Here is a 6,499-nt window from a genome sequence, read left to right as displayed (position 1 = left end):
CGGCCTGTGACGTTACTGACTGCCTGCAGGTAGCTGGTTGTTCTAGATTTGTCCAAAAGCTAAGCCTTACTTGTTTGTTAAATGCAAAGTAAGGGGGTCAATATATTTCAGCAAAATTGTGCAATAATGTTTAATAATTATTTATTAAGGCTTTGTGGCATTACTTGTATAAGTTCTTTGTAATATATAGTGAAGTTATGCGTTCATTTCATTTGTGAAGATCTCTAGAAGATAGCAGACAGCAGGCTGCAAAGACAAGGACCCAAACAATTGGCTGCTGGAAGAGGATAAGCAACAACCAGTAAGTTTTAAAAAACAAACAAAGAAACAAAAAACAACCTGACTAAGCAAAGGTTGAACTTTTTATTACTATAACCAGTCTATGAAGAATAAATGCCCAGTAAATGACACCTCTTAGAATTTGATAAGGCTTTAACAACTTCTGATTGAGTTCCAGTAATCTTCATAGCTCTGAATGAAACATGCAAGATATTTCCACCAATAGGAATATCCATAGATGAGTTATGAGAGAGGACTGAGTCTCACAGATTGCACACTTACATGTCACAGATTGTACTTCTTCCCACAGCTCTGCACAGTCTCCCCACAAGGCAGGATTGCAAAAAACAACAACAACAACAGCAAAAAACAAAAAACTGAGACTACTCTAGCTACTTTAGATTGCAAAGATAAATAGACAGAGGAGATTGCAAATTCAGTTACCGATTTATCAGCACAAAGATTATGCCTTTCAGTTCACTTATCTGCATCAGCTAAAACATACTGCTTTGTAAAAGAAAAATATGGGTGGTAAGGCTGTAAAAAAAAAAAAGAATAATGATCTTAATCTGTAATGGCAACATAGAATGTTGAGGTGGATCACACCACCAAGGAGAAATAAAAAACATCATTGAATGAGGAAGAACACCGAAGGGGCTACACAACGTGATGGCTAATTAAAACAGTTTTATGTAGACTTAATTACAGCAATTTCTGAGGTCAAACAAGTCAAGTTTATCCGTGGAGTGCTTTTAACAAACCGCTTTATCACAAAATGCTTCCAATATACAAAACACAAGATGCACAAAAATATAATTAAATCAAAGCAGCGAGATGGTCACAATGGGGAAAAGCGTAAATCCACCTGGTATGTACAGGTGGAGCCGTTAAGTAACATTGCTGATTCAAATGTGTACACTGGTGGTGGTGCTGTGTTTGTGCATTGATGGGGGGTTAACACAAAGCAGGAATAATGACCATTATCGCTATTACCATCATCATCACAGGCATGGCATTTCAAGAGCACCATTATCATCATTATTATAGCTAATATTACTGATGATGAGGCCTCTTTGTTGGCCCTGACTAAGGTATTGTCATGGAAACAGATGACAGAAAAGAGCATAGCTTTATTGAATTACACTGATGCTATTCTGACCAAATGGGGCTTGAATGCTGCACTGTCTGAGTGGGGTATAGAAGCATCAATGTGAGAAGTCCTGAGGAGCGACAGATGAGAGTCAGGAGCAGAGAGCGGGAGACAGAAACACAGATGAAAATAGCTCTTCGTGCAGATCAAATAAAAGAGGAGCAAAAAGAGACAGAAGACAGAAAACTCCAGCAGTACTGAGGGTCATGTGATTGCAGGGAGTCACAGATCCACTGGTACAGAGTGAACTGGTGATCAGCACAGAGGAATATTGTCTGATGGCTGGAAACAATGACACCGATTCACCAGCACAGGGACAGTCATACGAGAGAAAATCATTAGTACTAATAACAATAATACAGACAATGGGCATAACAAGGGTTGATTGATTCAGTCTTTAACAGATCTGTTACAACAGGCTTAACATGGTCACCTGATGAATGAGCTTAATCTTTTTATGTATTTATTTTTGCTTCTCTTACTTGATTCGTAGTGTCTTTTAAAGTATTTCATCCTTTCTTCATATCCAGCTCTTCACATTGCTAACATCCCAATGTGGTATTTTAGTAAGTGCAAATGTAATCTAGAGGCAATATGCTACTTAAGATGAATGCAACCCTCTTTTTATTGTCAGAAAGCAGTAATAGCACGGTGGCCTTCCAGCTATCTTAGCCGCTGCAGATTTTATCACATGGGGGCCATAAACCTGGGAAATATGATGTGCCACTTTCTGTTTTACTTTTAATATATCTGATGAAAAGAGCTTGCCAGAGATGATTCTAGATTAACTATTTCCTGCCATTATCAAAAGATAAATCTTGCCTAAATCTTTATTATTGTCACTTAAATTTTGTGAAAATGGTTTTCTTCTGGAAGATGACCATGCTGAAACAGATTAAAGCAACCAAAAATATACTTGTGATATATGGAGCTCCAAGAGTGACAAAATGAATGAATTAAATACACCATTAAATGATTAATTAAATGTGTCAATAATTAATTTAAATTGGAATTAATTAATTAAATAAATAATGATGACACATTTAATTAATAAATTATTGACACATTTAATTATTTATTTATTTCACATTTTAATTAATTATTGACACATTTAGCTAATTTTAATTGATCTGATCAAGTCAAAACCATTGCTTTGGCCTGGTGGCCATTCTTTTTAGTGGGCGTTTCGCCACACCAGCAACTGGCATGTGGGAAACTAACTGAACTGTACTTTGAAAAAACAAACAAACCCTGTTTGTGTGTCACCAAATACACTTTTAATATTTTTATTTAGCTGACAATGTAGTGGTTTAATCTTCAGATATCTGGTCAGTTTGTCAAAGAATCAGAATCAGAATCAGAAACTTTATTGTCATTGTCACGAGAACAACGAAATGAAGAATGGTCCCCGATCATTGCATCATCCCTAGCAATATCAAAATATAAATAAAACAATAAAATTCAATAAATAAAATAGATAGAATACTTAAAATACTAATAAGATGTAACAGTAAAACATTCACATACATTCCCACACACATGCTTCAGACCGTGCATAGATTAACACAAGAGTGGCGTGATGGACATTTTTTTGTAGTATTCAGATGTGTTATTGCAGTTGGATAACAGCTGTGTTTGAGTCTATTAGTCCTTGCTCTGATTGCCCTGTACCGTCTGCCTGAGGGCAACAGTTCGAACAGGGAGTGGCCAGGATGTGAGGTGTCTTTTATGATGTTTTGGGCCTTTTTAAAACAGTGGGCATTGTGTAGAACTTCCAGTGTGGGGAGAGGGCAGCCAGTGATCTTTTGGGCAGTGTTAATGATCCCTTGGAGTGCTTTCCTCTGAGCCCCTGTGCAGCTAGTGTACCAAATACATATGCAGTAAGTTAGAACACTCTCAATGGTGGCTCTGTAGAAGGACACCAGCAGTTTCTGTGTGATGTTATTCCTCCTGAGAATTCTCAGGAAGTACAGTCTCTGTTGGGCCTTTTTCAGCAGCTCGGAGGTGTTCACACTCCAGGAAAGGTTCTCCTCTATATTGACTCCCAGGAAGCGGAAGCTTGCCACCCTTTCTACACAGTCCCCATTTATGAATAGTGGTTGGATCTCTGCCTTTTTCCTTCTGAAATCTATTATGAGTTCTTTGGTTTTTGAAGTGTTGAGGAGGAGGTTATTGGCCTTACACCATGACGTCAGCTGCTCCACCTCGTCTCTGTACGTAGACTCGTCTCCCTTGGAAATGAGCCCCACCACTGTGGTGTCATCTGCAAATTTCACAAAGATGTTGCTGTGGTGGCGAGGAGTGCAGTCGTGTGTGTAGAGAGAGTAGAGCAGTGGACTGAGCACACAGCCCTGGGGTGAGCCAGTGCTGAGACTCAGGGCTGAGGATGTGTGATGGCCAACTCTGACTCTCTGTCTACGGCCCGAGAGGAAGCTATTGATCCACATGCAGGTGCTGTCTGGAAGCCCTGCATGTGGATCAAAGAGCCTCTTTGCAAAAGTGCTTCGACGATTTCGGAGATGTCCGCCCAGCCCAGTCTCACGGCAAAGTGTGTGATAGACCTGCTTGCATCGCAAATGCTCGAGCTGTTATACCGCCGACAAAGCTCAGGTCCTGGTACACAAATGTCATAACCTCCACTGACTGTGCACCAACTTTATTTACTGAGGTTATATCTATCAGGTCTTTATTTCTTGATGTTCATACGTGTCATACTTGTTTTAAGTCGCCAATTCTGAATTATAACTAGCATTAACATATCTTTAAGGAGAGAGCAAATCTGATTAACATCTGATCTTTGTTTTTTTTGTTCAGTAATCAGCATGACCTGTGTATACACGCATAACCTTTATTCAAATAGATAATGTTGGTGTTTCCATCATGTAGTAACTGTACAAAGCTTGTTAGACACTGTGAAGCACAGACTTCACAATGTTCGACTAATATTTTTGTTGTGAATATTAATCATGAGGGTAAACGGGCAGTCCAGCTGCTGCCTCAGAGCCCAGTACACCATGGAGCGAGGTCAGCATATCCAGGATATCTTCAGCTCTCTAAGTTAACCCCGAGTTTCCCAGCTCGGTCACATGAAAGTGGCGGCAGCATCAAACTAATCTAACGGTCATCTACGAATTTAATTCACAGGTCATATCGATATTCTTTTACAGAAAATCATCCTTATTACTGCCAACTATTCCAGAGACGTGAACTCCACAGTATAAAGAACACAAAAATATAGCAGTGCAACACAACACTGCTGTAAAAGAGATCAACGCTTCAGTTTGTTGCAGATCAAAGTGGAAAGAATGTGATTGGCTGAACAGGTGTTATTGCATGTTCTATGTTATCTGCATTTCCATCAGTGTAAGACACTCAGCAGCAGATTAGAATCAAGTATAATAGCATTTATACATTTAATAAATGTATTAATACACGGATGTTCCCGTGACAATGCCAGGCACTGTTTGCGCAGAGATTTTAGTACAGCACGATGCTCATTTAAAACACATTCCTGAGTCTACGTACACATTTGATATGAGGTCAGCAATTAAATGGCCTGTATTTGTATAGCGCTTTTCTAGTCCCTAAGGACCCCAAAGCGCTTTACACAACCTGTCATCCACCCATTCACACACACATTCACACATTTACAGTGTCTGTGTCCCGTGACAAGCTGACCAGGCATGTGAAGACTACTCCACTACATTCGTGGCTAAAACATTAAAAGTGTAGTTGGTGACAGAAAAACAGGGTATTTTAAAACTTTACCTACAGTTTAGAGTACCGGCACCATTGCTGCTTGGGATTTGAAATGCATCGTGGGATTCCAAGCTGCCCCAAGTCCACACTACCACCAGTTCATAGCAATCGATTATCTAGGATCGACCTTACTTTGCATTGTAACCAATCAGGTGTTAGACAAGCTGCAGTGGCAGCAGTAACGCTGTCCCCTGAGTTTGATGGGTGAGGCTGACAGATAAAATTAATTCATGAACAGCCAGAGGTCAGGACTGCTAAAATGAATTAAATAAATACATCAATAAATAATTAATCAAATGTGTCAATAATTAATTAAAATGCAAACAAATAAATAATGAATTAAATATGTCAATAATTAATTAAATGTGTCATCAATATTTAATTAATTAATTAATTCCAATTTTAATTAATTATTGACACATTTAATTAATTATTTAATGGTGTATCTAATTCATTCATTTTGTCACTCTTGGCACTCTATAATGAAAACATGTTAAAAGTTAAACATTTTCCAAATTTCTTTTTTTAAATATACACTATGTTCACAGTCTTTCTTTCAGAGCTAAACTTTAAACACTGCGCACACTTGCAGCCCACTCTATGGGAAGAATAAAATGAGAACTAAACTTTTAAAAGACTTTTAAAATATTGACTGTATATTTTGAGAGATTTACAGATTCAAACATGAATAGAAATTCTATGTGTACACTGTTTCAGAAACCAACTTGTTCATTCGTTAGCATATAATGATAAGCCTGATACTGGACAATCTTGAGATATAGGAATAAACATTGCACCATTTCAAGTACAGACATTTTAGATACCATTCTGATTGGTTATTCGTCCTTTATTTTATTTAGTGGCTCAATAGGTTCTGCAGTTAAACCTGTATTATTCTTTGTAAATTCAAATGTCACTGTTTATGGAGCCTGTCCATCTTTTGGCTGATGTTATTGGCCAGTGTCGGCCTATCAGAGATATATCAGCATTATCATGTAAATTTAGTGATGTGTGACAACACAATACCTTTTTTTTCTTGCAGAACATAATGAAGAAAATTATGCATATGGCAACTTAGAAGTGGTGTCACTACACCTTACAGTAGTCTCAACACTGTTTGGAGCGGAGTGTGTCTCTGTGTTAGGCTGTTAAGTAAAATGCAATGCTGGATAGTTAGTAAACAAAGACCCCACTGATAATCAAATACACTTGATTAACTGATCATCAGCAAATGTGAGCACCTCTATAAAAGCAGAATTTTTTAGCAGTTTGCCAGTCTGGAGCATTCGTGTGTGTGAGTTAACAAAATGA

This window comes from Copadichromis virginalis, linkage group LG22 (assembly GCF_057382275.1).
Source record: "Copadichromis virginalis isolate Kocher_CV1m ecotype Utaka linkage group LG22, C_Virginalis_male_GT1.1, whole genome shotgun sequence".
NCBI classification, from domain to species: domain Eukaryota; kingdom Metazoa; phylum Chordata; class Actinopteri; order Cichliformes; family Cichlidae; genus Copadichromis; species Copadichromis virginalis.
The sequence above is the reverse complement of the archived record's forward strand: the minus strand, read 5'-3'. Positions refer to the sequence as shown.